Source organism: Gallinula chloropus (genome assembly GCF_964237585.1).
Source record: "Gallinula chloropus genome assembly, chromosome: 1".
NCBI lineage: Eukaryota > Metazoa > Chordata > Aves > Gruiformes > Rallidae > Gallinula > Gallinula chloropus.
In genome coordinates, this window is record NC_140085.1 from 191,613,877 (window position 1) to 191,627,624 (window position 13,748).

Here is a 13,748-nt window from a genome sequence, read left to right on the forward strand (position 1 = left end):
AGCAGCAGAGCCAAGCACGTAGCTCCTGCTTGGTGCAACATCTTATTACAAGCACATCTGTCCTGGTGTGGTCCGTTTCCCCCCTGCCTTTCCTGGGAACATCAGCTGCCTCCTACTTATTTAAGTAATTCTTCACCTGGGGCTCAGCTCCAGCCCCCGAGCCTGGCAGCAGGGCTGTAAAACCTGTGAGGGACTAATGGATGTTCTTGGGGAGACCCTCCACCCTCGGGAGCTGGATGTGAGGTCTGAACCCCTGCGTCCCCCCCCACCCCATCCCTGCAACGGGTGTGTGTGTACACACTGCCTTGCCCAGCATCTGGCACTTGCCAGGAGCGATGTGCCAGAATGGGCTGGGAAAAACTTTCTTGTTGGCAGCGGAGTTGAGGATCAAGGCGTTAGCGAAAGGCAAAGCAGGTTTTGAGGAAGGCAGAGGAGCTTGCTGTAGCAGGTCCTGCTCAGAATAGAAATCAAGTCCCTTTGTCATGTCCTAGGGACATGTGGAAGCAATGATCCTGTCCGTGAAACCGTGACACGTTAAAAAAGGGGCAAAGGGACATGACCGAGGCACTCAGGAGGCTCATGGGAGTCGAGTCCCCATCCTTGCCTGTTCTGGTAAGAAATTACTTAGGTGGGGCTTTGGCATGGCCACGAGCCCAACAAAATCTCTGCTTGCCTGCCTCGTCCCCCACAACATCGTCTGTTCAAGGGCCCTCTTTCAGTTGGGGATGGATGTCCACAGAGAACTACCATGGGCATCATCGAGCTCCCTGAGGTGGAAATGCAGGGCTGTTACCAAAGGGGGCTGTGCTGGACTGTGCTACAGGTCTCCTTTATCTGGGTATGATGGGGGTTGGTACGCCTCATGCGTGTGGGAGTATGTCAGCAGAGAAGACTTCTACTGGGGGGAGGTAGCACAGGGCACTGCTGGCCGGAGTAACCCCACATGGGAGAGCTTAGATCTGCTTAAAGCCTTTAAGAGAAGATATGAGCTCATTCTCTTTTTTCATGCCAAGATTCGTCTGCAAAACCAAGCTGAGAAGCACCATCCTTACAGGGCGGGTGGGATGCTTGGTCGGAGGGAACCAGCTGACCTCGAGGATGAGTTGCAGGGTGTGGGGATGTCCCCAGGACATATATCAGGCCGTACAGTGCGGTGCTTTGTGCTCTGTTTGGAAGTTGAATCACATCGGGATGGCCGAGACTGGGTGCTCAGGGGTATTTTGGTCCCTGGGTGCTACTGGGAGGGTTGCAAAAAGGTGAGGGGAACCAGGCAGAGGGGTGTTGGCAGGACAAGGATACGGAAGAGTTAATGTGGAAGGAACCCAGCTCTCCAATCTGGTGTTTGAGAGGGATTAAATCAGCCTGGAGCAGGTGCAGGGAAAGAGGGCGCTGAGCTTGATCGGAGGGATGGAGAGAGGCTATAAAAGCCCAGCGAAACAAAGGCGGAGAGGGGATGCGCTTGCTGCCTATAAATACATCAGAGGGGTGAACACTGGGGAGGCAGAAGAGCTGTTTAAACTGGAGAGTAATGTTGTGGGGGGGACAAATGGATGCCAGTTGATCCAGTTTAGCTTAGGAGGCTTATCTAGAGGCTCGGCACCCCATCTGAGGAGGATATGACAGTGTTAATTAGGGCACATCACCTCTCTTCCAAGGTGCTTGACTATAAAGTGGGATTTGGGGCTTGTCGAGGTAGGAGACCAGCACTCTGGTCCAGGCACCCTGTCCTGGTATCTCCTTTGGAAAGGGCTGTGACAGCCAAGTGGGTCTCTCTACCAGACCAGGCACACAGCAGATGAAGCCCAGCCATGTCACTGAGCTAATTTTTCTCCTATTTTTTTTCCCTCTCTCCCCTTTTCTTTTTTCTTTTTTTTTTTCTTATTCATAATCAAATCCAGCTCTCCCTTCCCTGCTCACTGCAGAGATTAATAACAAAGCATCGATGCTTTAAGAAGGCTTTGGATCTGATCCCAAGAGGAGATTTAGACAGCGTTTGTGCTGGGCTATGATACTAAGAACGGGTGCATCCTCTAAATCCATTCACGCCTGTGCATCCGTTACCAGATATTTTTGGCCAGAGGTGCTGAGACCCTTCTCCTAACACTTACTCCATTCAGGGCAGCAGCAGGTTAATACATGGAGGATGAAAAGGAAGCAGCTGTGCCTGGAAGGTTAGGATCAGTCCCTCTCCCTCCTCCTCTTCCTTCTCACTAGTCTCTAGAGGTGTCAACTCCTTTCTCTGCTGATGTCCAGAGGTGAAACCTCTCCTGTACCTGCAGAAGGGTTTCAGCCTGTAGAAAGGTCCCCATCATCCTTTGCTTGCATCATGGGGCACGCTCGGGTACCACTGACTTGCTGATGTCTTCATGGCTTCACCCGCTCTCCTGAGCTGCTTGCGGATCAGGAAGGCTCAACCACAGGCTTGTGATGATCTGCTTTGGGCCAGGGTGTGCTCCTCCAATCTCCCAGTGCTGCAGGCAGTGTTGCAGATGGGGATAGAGGTGCAGGGATTACTCCCACCCTGCTCACTTCCAGTTCATTACCCAGGGAGAAAGGGCCAGGCTCTGGGCGCTGAGGAAAATGGACACAGGTCCATTGACTTCATGAGCTGCTGTGATTTGCACCAGCCCAGCGTCTGGCTAGCTGCAACATTAACCCTTCCCTGCTCTTTGCTCTTAGCTCTCCCCTTTTGCACCGTGGAGCCTTTTTACTGGTGCTAAGCTGGCTTATGCTGTAGGAGAGACCCCTGTTCGGGTGCCTTGATACAGGGGGCAACTTTTTTGAGGTTATGGTGGAAATAGGAAGTGTTGCCACTGAGTTTTTCACTCCCACTGGGGAAAAAAATCCTTTCTCCTACATACTCTTGGACAAAGGGAGGGTCCAAAAGCTTTTGCTGTTCTGCACAATATGCTATTTTTCTGACATGGTTGCAGACCTTTGTGCTTTGGGGATCTTCCTGCACTGGAGGTGTGACAGATGATACCCCTGCAAAGCCGTGCTGAGAGCCCGCGGGGTTTGCAGCATGTAGGTCAGAGAACTGGCTCCTTTGGGCCTGATCCAGCTCTGTAGAGGAGACTGGACTTAGCTTCTCACCCCGGTTGGACTCAGCTCCTCACCCCCTGCCTACTCGCACGCCCCCCTAGGCAGCTTTCATGTACTCTGGGGGGTATGTCCCAATTCAACGACACTTTGACACGTTTTACCTTAAAATACTGCTCTGGCATGGCAAAAGATTCCCTGCCCCTTGGTGTGTCCTTGTGCAAAAATGACCAGTTTAATCCTCCCACCGTTCTTCTGAGCATCACCTCTGCTGCCTCCTGGCCTGCTATTTCAATCAGGCAGGAACATAGGTTAAGGGGAGAGGGGACCTTAAAGCATCCCATCCACCTCAGTGCTGGGAGGCTGGAAAACCTGACCAGGGAGCTTTGAAATGGTACATGGGAGGCGGTGTCTTCTCCCCACCTCCTTAGCTGATGGGGCAAATCATTATCCTGTTTGGAGCTTGTCCTCGGACAAGGGAGGCTGCAGATCTGATTTATTCCCTTGAGGTTTAATCCTGTAATCTGGCCATGACTATTCCAATGCGACTGCAGCAGCCCAGGGCAGGGCTGAGCTTTTACTACCAGGGGAAAGGGAGGTGTAATACTGCCTTCTACTGTGTTACAACATACAGGCAGCAGCTCTCTGATCGCCAGGTGAAAAGGGCAAGGTTCTGCAAAGCTGTGCTCCTTCCTGGCCTTCCCTTAAACCAAGATGCTTTTCCTTCCACTGTGTTTTTGTTGTTGCTGCTGGTTGTTTGTTAGGGTTTTTTTTTTTGTTATATCTCCAGATAATTCATGCAGTGACTTTCCTGGGTGAGAAAACACATCCTTTGCAGTGAGCAGCACCCAGTGCCCCAGCCCACATTGCGTTTTGGCTTGCTCGAGTTACCCTGGCTTGCTGGTGCAGGGTGCAGGTGGTTTACTCCATCCCTTCCCAGCCCATCCTGAGCTGTTCCACCATTGCCCCCATCCCCATAGGTAGAAGAAGGAAGCACTCCTCTTTGTCACTCCTGGTTTTGGTTGTTGGTTTGTTGTATTTCTCTGCAAGCCGCACCCTGGCAAGTACGAGCTCCCTACTAAGAATTTGCACGGTGGCTGCTCCATAAGCCTCGCGGAGCTGGTCCTACCAGTTGTCTGAGCCTGTGTAAACACTGTACTGATCGCTGGGGGTTGATAAAGGGGTGTGATTTCATTGCTGGGCAAAGGGGAACCTTGTGCTGGTAAAAGGATGAAGCTGCAAAACTCTGAGTTTGCAGGGAGCCGTGCCACCCGCTGCCGCGTGGGTGTTGGATGAGGATGGTGCCCGTTGGCTGCTTGCCCAGCAAGTCTTGCTTTGGCTGCCTAGCAGATCTTTGTGCAGAAGCAGGAGAGCAGTGATTTATTGTGCCTAACGCTGGGTTATGGCCCTGGCCCTAGCAGGTTTCTGTCCTGTGCGGGGAAGTGAAACTCTTTCCGGTATCAAGGGGAAGGTCTCACGTGCACCCTGTGACTCGGTGATCAGGGCAGCTGCAGTCTGATGCCTAAAGAGATATGGAGCAAGGACTTCCAGCCTGATCCCTGCTGGGAGTGGAGGCAGGGGCTTAATGCTGCTCCTGGAACCCTCTGCTCAGCCCATGCTCTCCTGCTTGCTGTTAACCATGTTAACCACGGAGAGGGTTCAGAGGAGGGCCACTGAGGTGATCAGAGGGCTGGAGCACCTCCCCTATGAAGAGAGGCTGAGGGAGCTGGGCTTGTTCACCCTGGAGAAGAGAAGGCTGCCGGGGGACCTCACTGCAGCCTTCCAGTCCCTGAAGGGAGCAGAGAAACAGGAGCGGAATCAGCTTCTTAAAAGGGCAGAGACTGGCAGGATAAGGCGGAATGAATTGATGATAAAGGAGGGAAGGTTTAAATGAGAAGGGGAAATTCTTTACAGAGAGAGTGGTGAGGTGCTGGAACGGGCTGCCCAGAGAGGTGGTAGCTGTCCTGTCCCTGGGGGTGTTGAAAGCCAGGTTGGATGGGGCCCTGGGCAACCTTGTGTAGCTCCAGGCCTGGAGGTTGGTGGCCCTGCCTGTGGCAGAGAGGTTGGAACTCTCTGATCCTTGGGGTCCCTTCCAACCCAGACCATCCTATGATTCTATGTACTACGAACATGCTCTGAGCCGGTGCCCACCCCAGCTCTGAGCAGAGTTTTGTGTGGTGACAGGTATTTTTGCTGGGATGAGAGCAAGGATGACGGATCCTGCTGCTGGGCACGGCAGCACAAGCAAGCACCAGCCGTGCTGCGCTGCAGCAGAGCAAAAGGTCTTCAAAAAGAGGAGAAATCTACTCAAGGGAGGCTTCCCTCTTCAAAAGCACTAGCAGCTTAAGTTGCTACAGGCCTTGAAAAATTACTTTTGTACCTGTGATGCTTTAGAAGAGTCACAGGAAGAAAAGCTCATTAAAGACAGGGAGAAAAAAGGAGATAAAATGAAAAAAAAAAAAAAAGGGAAACAAAATGGAGCTCAGTCTAAAGCAGATCTTTCTGGCCCAAATTGAAGGTTTTGCAGGCAAGGGGAATGCTCTTCTGAAGTCAGGCAGTACCCAGGTGTGATCTGGATATTTGCTGCGGTGGCATTTATAGGATGTGCAGCTCAGGAAGGGTCTTGCAAGGGCGTTAAGAGCCCATCAAAGGGGAAAACTGAAAACGGAGGGCAGGGGCTGGAGGAAGGCAAGGAGCAGTGTGCCTCAGTGCTTTTGTTCTGGCCTAGGTCGTGCAAAGAGAAAATTCTAAAACTGTTTATTAGGCAAAGATGGGGATGATCCCAGGAGGTGTTCAAGGCCTGGTTGGATGGGGCCCTGGGCAACCTTGTCTAACTGAGGGCTGGAGGTTGGTGGCCCTGCCTCTGTCAGGGGGGTGGAACTCTGTGATCCTTGGGATCCCTTCCAAACCAGACCATTCTATGATTCTATGACATCAAGGCAGAGGGTTGAGCCCTGACTTGGGGCTCAGAGCTGTCCATTTGGGTCAAAGCCTGGAGCCTGTTGTCAGAGGCAGCAGGAGGCCCCTGTTATCTGAAACTGCAGGTGGTGTTTGGATCCATCTTAGTTTGAACTGGAGCAGGTCAAGGGGCACACCTCTGGGTCTCTCAAGGGGAGACCTGAAGGACTCGGTTGTACCTCCAGCCCTCCAAAAGGGACACAGTTTAGGGTTCTGCTTGCACCAAAGGGTGGAGGTGAGGGAGAGAGAAGACACCCATAGCCCTGGGGATGGAACGGGTGTTAGCGATGTAATCTGGGCTGAAGTTGCCGGAAGGATGCTTTTGGGTCAGCTGGAGAGATGAATAGCACAGTTAGTATGGGAGGAGGATCTTGTAGGATCCAGCTGCCTCGATTCAGTCTCCTGCAGCCCTGTTATCTCCTCTGCTCCTCAGGCACGCGTCTCCACATCTTCTGAAGTTCAATTGCTTTAATTATCCCAGAGGCTGCAGAAGCTATTGAAGGCTTTTTTTTTGGCGTGCAGACGTGCTGCATTTTATCTGTGCTAATGATGAGTGTTCTGAATCAATGTGCCAGTTATACCCAAGCCTCCTCAGAAGCATCTCCATGACCCATAACGCCCAAGAAAAGGGCTCTCTCTTGTCTGCCTTGAGCAATGCCCTGTGACTCCTCTGTCCTTCCCTCTAGCCACATCACAAGGGCACAGGTCTGTCTTCAAACCATGATGTTTTTGCCCAACTGGAAAGAAAAGTAGGGCGAGTATATTGATGTGGTACAAGGCTTCCAATGGAGTCGGTGTGACTAGATTTAAAAGAAGCTGGTCCAGACACTCAATTAGAAGCCCTGAATAAATAATAGAAATACGTGTTCAGTCCAATCCTAGGAAGACAGTATCCCTTTTTATTTTTTCTTAATACAAAAAGTGATTCAAATAGATCACAGACTCACAGAATCATAGGGGTTGGAAGGGACCTCCACAGATCATTGGGTTCAACCCCCCTGCCAAAGTAGGCTCCTTAGCTCATATTGCACAGATAGGCGTCCAGACAGGTCTTGAATATCTCCAGAGATGGAGACTCCACACCCCTCTGGGCAGCCTGTCCCAGGGCTCTGTCACCCTCACTGTGAAAAAGTTCTTCCACATGTTGGTGCGGAACTTCCTGTGCTCCAACTTGAAACCATTGCCCCTTGTCCTGTCTCCACAGCCCACTGAGAAGGGGCTGGCCATTTCTCCCTGCATCCCATACTTAAGATATTTATAAACATTAATAAGGTTGCCCCTTAGTTGTCTTTTCTCTAGGCTGGACAGTCCCAGCTCACTCAGCCTTTCCTCATAGGGGAGATGCTCCAGGCCCTTAATCACCTTCGTAGCCCTCCACTGGACTCTTTCCAGGACATCCTTGTCTATTTTATACCAGGGAGCCCAGAACTGGACACAATACTCCAGGTGGGGCTGAGAAGGGTACAGCACTCCTGTTACCTCGTGGGGTGGGTGGTCTGCTTTCAAAGTGATGTGGGTGACAGCTCTCTTGTGATAAGAGGCCCATTGGGATGGACAACCACAGATGGAGTTAGCTTGATCCTGCATGCTCTTCTCTAAGCTGTATTTCTCTGATGCCTGAAAACCTGCTGTCTGTGAGCTGTGCCATGTTTGAACATAAACCTTGCTGGATGATGCCAGCACCGCATCTCTCTGCTACTCCATCCTAGTTTGGGCTACCATGTATAAACTCAGAGAGACACGGAGAAGGTTCCTGCTGTCAGCAAGGTGTTTTTGGGAAGTCCAAGAGCTCCTGAGAGCTTAGGAGTGCTTCCTGGTTACTGTTGCTCGGTGCTGCTCCTTGCAATTATTAACCAGGGTTACGCTTGGGGCACTGGGGCGTGGAGGGTTAGCAAATCGATGGCCATCATACCTTGGCAAAGCCCATTAATTCACCTTTCCCGTGCTTGTCCTGCAATCTTTGCTGATCTATGATGGGTTTTAACCCTGCTGTGACCTGGGGAACAAACCTAATGTCACATGTCTGCTGTGGTGAGGCTGGCTCAGGCTTTGAACAGCACCTGGGGATCTGTTGGGGGTACTCAAAACTGAACTTCTGTGTTCTTCTCAGACCACGAGTGGGTTGGGATGAGCTGGACTCAGACCCATGAATATCTTCAGCTCCTCTCTGCTTGTCTGCTGGCATGTTATAGCCTTCCTTCTCCCACTGCTCTTGGGTCTGTCCTTGTGGAATCTCCTTTTGCTGTTCTTCCTACCCCTGTCCCTGCCAGTCCTGTGTCTCTCCAGCCTCCTGCATTGGTCCAGCTGGTGGGGGATGCTGCCCACACCAGCTTTTCTTTGAGCTTGCTACTCTGTCCCATGCCAGGATGCCTTCAGACATACCCCAGTGCTGTCTGTCCTTAACATCTGTGTTGTGGAGAAGGAGAAGGGCCAGCCTGCCCGGTGCCACGGACGGATTTTGCGTGCAACGCTCTTGCCAGGCAGAGCTTGCTGCCAACGCAGGGTTATTAGGGTGTTTGCGGCGTAGGGCTGCCCTTTCTTCCTGCAGCTCTTCCAAAACTGACTCCGTTTGCAAACAGTGACTCATATCTGTGAGGAATGAGGAACTCCCAAGGCCAAAGGCGTCCCTGGTATGAGTTATCCAAGCGAAAAGGAGCTCCTGGCTCCAAAAAGGAGCACTGGGCTGGCTCCAGCAGAGGACTGGGAACCAGGGATGCCCAGAGCCTCCTGTTAACCCCAGCCTGCCTGGGAAAAAGTGTATTTTGAACGGGTACCTCCACACAAACCCACTGTCTGGCTGTGTGTCTTGCTGCCATTTAGCAATGAAGGAGTGATGCTTTGGAGGAAAGCAGCCCGATAAATTAAGCACACATGATAACAATCGCTGTGTGTTTTGGGAACCAGCCCTTGAATGTCTTATCTCTGGTTGATTCTGTGCAGACGTTTCCAGCCAGCCTTGCTCTGGTGATCACAGAATCACAGGATCGTAGGGGTTGGAAGGGACCTCGAGAGATCATCGGGTCCAACCCCCCTGCCAAAGCAGGCTCCCTATCTCATATTACATATATAGGCATCCAGACGAGACTTGAATATCTCCAGAGATGGAGACTCCACCACCTCTCTGGGCAGCCTATTCCAGGGCTCTGTCACCCTCACTGTGAAAAAGTTCTTCTGCATGTCGGTGCGGAACTTCCTATGCTCCAGTTTACAGCCATTGCCCCTTGTCCTGTCCCCACAGACCACTGAAAAGGGTCTGGCCAATTCCCCCTGCATCCCATGTCTAAGATATTTATAAACACTAATTAGGTCCCCCCTAAGTCTTCTTTTCTCGAGACTAAACAGTCCCAGTTCACTCAGCCTGCCCTCATACAGGAGATGTTCCAGGCCCCTAATCATCTTCGTAGCCCTACGGAGCTGCTCGCACCAGGTTTCTGCTGGGATGAGTGACCGTGGCCCCTTGCCTGGCTGTGCTGCAAATGCACTTTTTAATGAAAGAGTACACTTGTAACAATTTTTTTCCTTGAGGTTTTTGCAGTAAAAGCCAGCTGTCACCTTCCTCTGTAGGTCTCAATGCCTTGCAGAAGGCACCAGGATCCCTGCAGATGGAGAGTGATGCTTTTCCCCACTCCACAGAGGAGGAGGGGGAAGCATCTGGGAGCATTTGCCATACTTTGGTGCTTTCAAAGGGCTGGATCTGTGCAGCAAAGAAACCCAGCCCCTAACCCCATCAGGATTTTTTTGAGACTTCATCTGCTACAGGGAGGGGTTTTTTTGGGGTTACGTCGTATCTCCATGTGCATCCACACAAGATTAACCCTCTGGCTGAAAGGTGCCACGTTCAGGTGTCTGGATTCAGTCCCCAGTTACACTGCAGCAAATCACTGACACGAATCAGGGCTTGTTATATTTAAGTGTAAAAATGGTTATTTTGCCTTTAGCCAAGCGGAGTTTTTAGCTCTTAGATGAGAACAGAGATACCACCAGGCAAAAGGAAGAGATAAAGGCCAGAAAGGGACATTCGGTCTTCCGTTCTTCAACAGTTTTACAGCCGCTGCTTGCTGAAATAAATGGTCTGTACTTTGCATTTTTGGCTAAAGCAGCTGCTCCAGAACGGCGTCCAACTCTGCTCAGAAACATCTGGATAGAACTGCCTCTACCTTCCCCTAGGAATTCTCTCCTCCGGTTAACCACAGGCAATTTGAGAAGAAATGATGCCTTGTTTCCTAATTTTCATCAGCGTGGCTTCACCTTCCAGCCATTGTGGATGTTGCTGATGGAGGATGCTGTGTGGTTCTGCTGGCTCCTGGCCATGCTCTGTTAAGTCCAAAGCAAAGCTACAGCAGATGCATAGCTGGGAGCAAGAAAGGCCTTTGGGAACAGAGCTCAGACCTGCTGTAGACCATGTGCTGATGGTCCTGGTGGCCTTTCAATGGGACTGTCACTTTGTAGCTTGTGACTTGAGGCTTTTTTTGTTCACAGAGGTATTGGCTAAGAGGTGTGGAGTGCTTGTCTCATGTTCAGTGTAGAGAGAGGTTCAGAATTCAACTGCATATTCCCTGGGTCATGAAGAAAGGATGTATAAAGCTGTCCTGGCATTGGTAGCATTTCCTCTGCTGAGCTGGTGTCAGTAGGTGGAAGGGCACCCCCGATATTGTATCATGTCTGTCAACAGAAACAACCAAGAAGGATGAAAAAGACTATTTAAATAAACATTTTTTTTAAGAACCTGGATGCTTGGAACACTCATCTGTTAGGCTGCTGTGTTGCAGGCTGTCCTGCTTGGTTTGGGCTTGGGCAACGATATGCCTGGTTCCTGTTTCATCTTCTCCTTGGCTGATCCTATACCTTTGAGACATGACATCAAAGATATCTTGTGTTCGGCGAGAACAGAGCTGAAGAACACAGGCCAGCAGATCCTGTCCCCTAAGGACAAAGTGTTTTGTCTGACCTAAAGGCAGTCAATTGTAGGATCTACAGAGAACAGAGAACCTGGTCTCTTCAGCCAGGTGACAGGAGATAGGACAAGGGGAAATGGCAAGAAGCTGCACCAGGGCAGGGTCAGATCATATGTTAGGAAAAAGTTCTTCACTGAAAGATTTGTGGGGATGTGGAACAGGCTGCCCAGGGAGGGGGTTGAGTCACTATCCCTGGATATGTTTAAAAAAAAAGGTAGATGAGGTACCTAGAGATATGGTTTAGCATAGGACAGGAATGGTTGGACTTGATGAACTTAAAGGTCTTTTCCAACCTTGTGATTCTTTGATTCTGTGATCTAGAAGCAAGGAGGCCATTGCTTTTGCCTGGGGAGTAGCTCTGTGCCGATGCAAGCGTGGTTAACCAATGCCAGCTAGCCGTGGTACGGGAGCCTCCAAGCTGGAAGGGGAGGAAGCAGTTTGTGGAGGAGGGAGGAAGAACCTTTCAGCAACTGTTTGGTCCTGGCTAACACAAACACTTTGAACCTTACTCCCTGTTCCAGTGCTTGGAGCTGTGATCACTACAGCTGGCAGGAACTTGAATGCCTGGACAATGCTGGAGGTGAAAAGGGCAAGTGCACAACGCTCCTGAGTCATAAGTCTGGCTCCCTCCTCGAATGAAATAATTTCTTGTTTAGCTCTGTGGCTGAGCTGGGGTCGGGCTCAGACCATCATTCCAAAAATTCAGCTTTGCTGAGAGGATTGCGAGTGTGGGTACACACAAACACAAGCAGGTCTAGGGCTGTGAATTCAGACACCCGGTTCTCTTGCTCCTTGAGGATCGATCCTAGCTTGGTGCAAGAAGGCAAAGAGTAACTGGGCAGCCCTTGAGTTTTCTATTGTGGGAGATTTTAACTTGAGCTGTCTAAGCGTGTAATGCTGTAAAATTTAACACTGCCCTAAGCACATTCCCCTCGCTCCTTCCTTTTAATTATGCTCTTTGTTTTTTTTTTTTAAATGACCCTGAACAGTATCCCTTCTCATTCTGCTTGACATTTCCTTTGCAACTCAAATCCATCTCCACCTTCTCATGTGAGAACATCCTCGCAGTGAAGCCCGGTGGCCATCCAGGTGACGGTCCACTGTGGGGTGGGCGAACAGGGCAAGGAGTTGGCCCTTTAACCCCAGGCAGATTTGGGTGTCAGAAGGGCTGGAGCTCCAGCTTAAAAGACTGTGGTCTTGTTCTAATAGGGACGGATGTTGCCCAGCGTGTGTCGTGGAAGTCAGCGCTGCAAGGGTTATTGGAAAATGCAGCTCCAAGCTGTCGTTGTAGAGCTGCCTGGGGTGGAGCAGTAATTTTATGAATGAGCAGCCAAGTGACAGCCTTTGGCCATGGGAAAGGCTGTGGTGCAGCATCCAGCATCTCCTGCGTCAAACCCGTAACTCCTGTTTTAACTCTTAGAAAGGCACAGGACATCCCTCCCCTCCTCTCCAGGGTCTTTTCCTACATCTCGATGGTTCTTTCTGCACAACCTCCCTTGGAAATGTCTTTTCCCATTTGTCTGTCTGACTCGTGTACCAGTCCAAGCATTTCATCTTGCATATTAGCAGCAGCATCCTTGCCTCTCAGCCTGTTACATTCACGCAGAAGGCAGCTGCCAACCACCCTTTCACTATGCTGCTGCTTTGCCTGTAGCAGTGAGTGCTGCCTGATGGTCACTCCAGAGGAGCACATTCACTGCTGAGATGTCCCCATGACCTTCCTGAAGACATCTCTGTTGTTCACCCCCTTCCTCACTGGCACAGGTTGCTCAGAGAGGTGGAGGAGGCCCCATCCCTGGAGACATTCAAGGTCAGGCTTGCTGGGGCTCTGAGCAACCTGATCTAGTGAAGATGTCCCAGCTGACTGCAGGGGGGTGGGACTAGATGGCCTTTAAAGGTCCCTTCCAACCTAACACAGCCTGTGATTCCATGGTGGAAATCTGAAGTCTAGCTTGGTCCCTGTCCCTCTTAGCAGGGGGGCTGCATTTTTTGACTCCTGGGTCTATTCCCTCAGTGCTCAGGGAGGCTGTCTCCTTTTCTACAAAGAGTAAGTCTGGTGTATTATTCAGGTCTTGATATTGGGCTATTTATTTTTAAGGGGATCCTGAGGGCAGGTGACGCACTTTTTCTTTGTAGCATGTGGGAACTGGTCTGGATGCCAAAGAGAAAATACCATGAGGATCGCTGTAAGCTCTTTAGCAGCACCTCAGTGCCTCACTGAGCTGCCTTCAAAGGCTCCTGTGTGAATTAATTCTTTTTTAACTGGCTCCATGCGGGCCAGGTTCTGGCAGATCATAAAGCACACCAAAGGCGGAGCTGCTTTCCCCATCTTTGGCCTGCCAGCTAAGATGTTATAGAACCACAGGATAATTTGGGTTGGAAGGGACATTTAGACATCATCTAGTTTCACCCCACTGCCACAGACAGGAATGTTTTTATACTGTATATATACTGTGGAGACCGGTGAGGAGTGGTGTTCCTCAGGGGTTCGTACTGGGACTGGTGCTGTTTATGCGCATCTTTGTGGGACATATGGACAGTGGGATTGATGCATCCTCAGAAAGTTTGTGATGACACCAAGCTGTGCAGTGCAGGGCACATCCTGGAGCAAAGGGATGGCATCCAGAGGGACCTGGATAGGCTTCAGAGGTGGGACTGTGCAAACCTCGTGAAGTTCAACAACTACAGGCTGGGCAGAAGGGCTTTGATGGGTTTGGTGGATGAGAAGTTCAACATGACCCCTAAAGGGGCTCCAGAAAAGCTGAAGAGGGGCTGGTGCCAAGGGCAGGGAGGGCC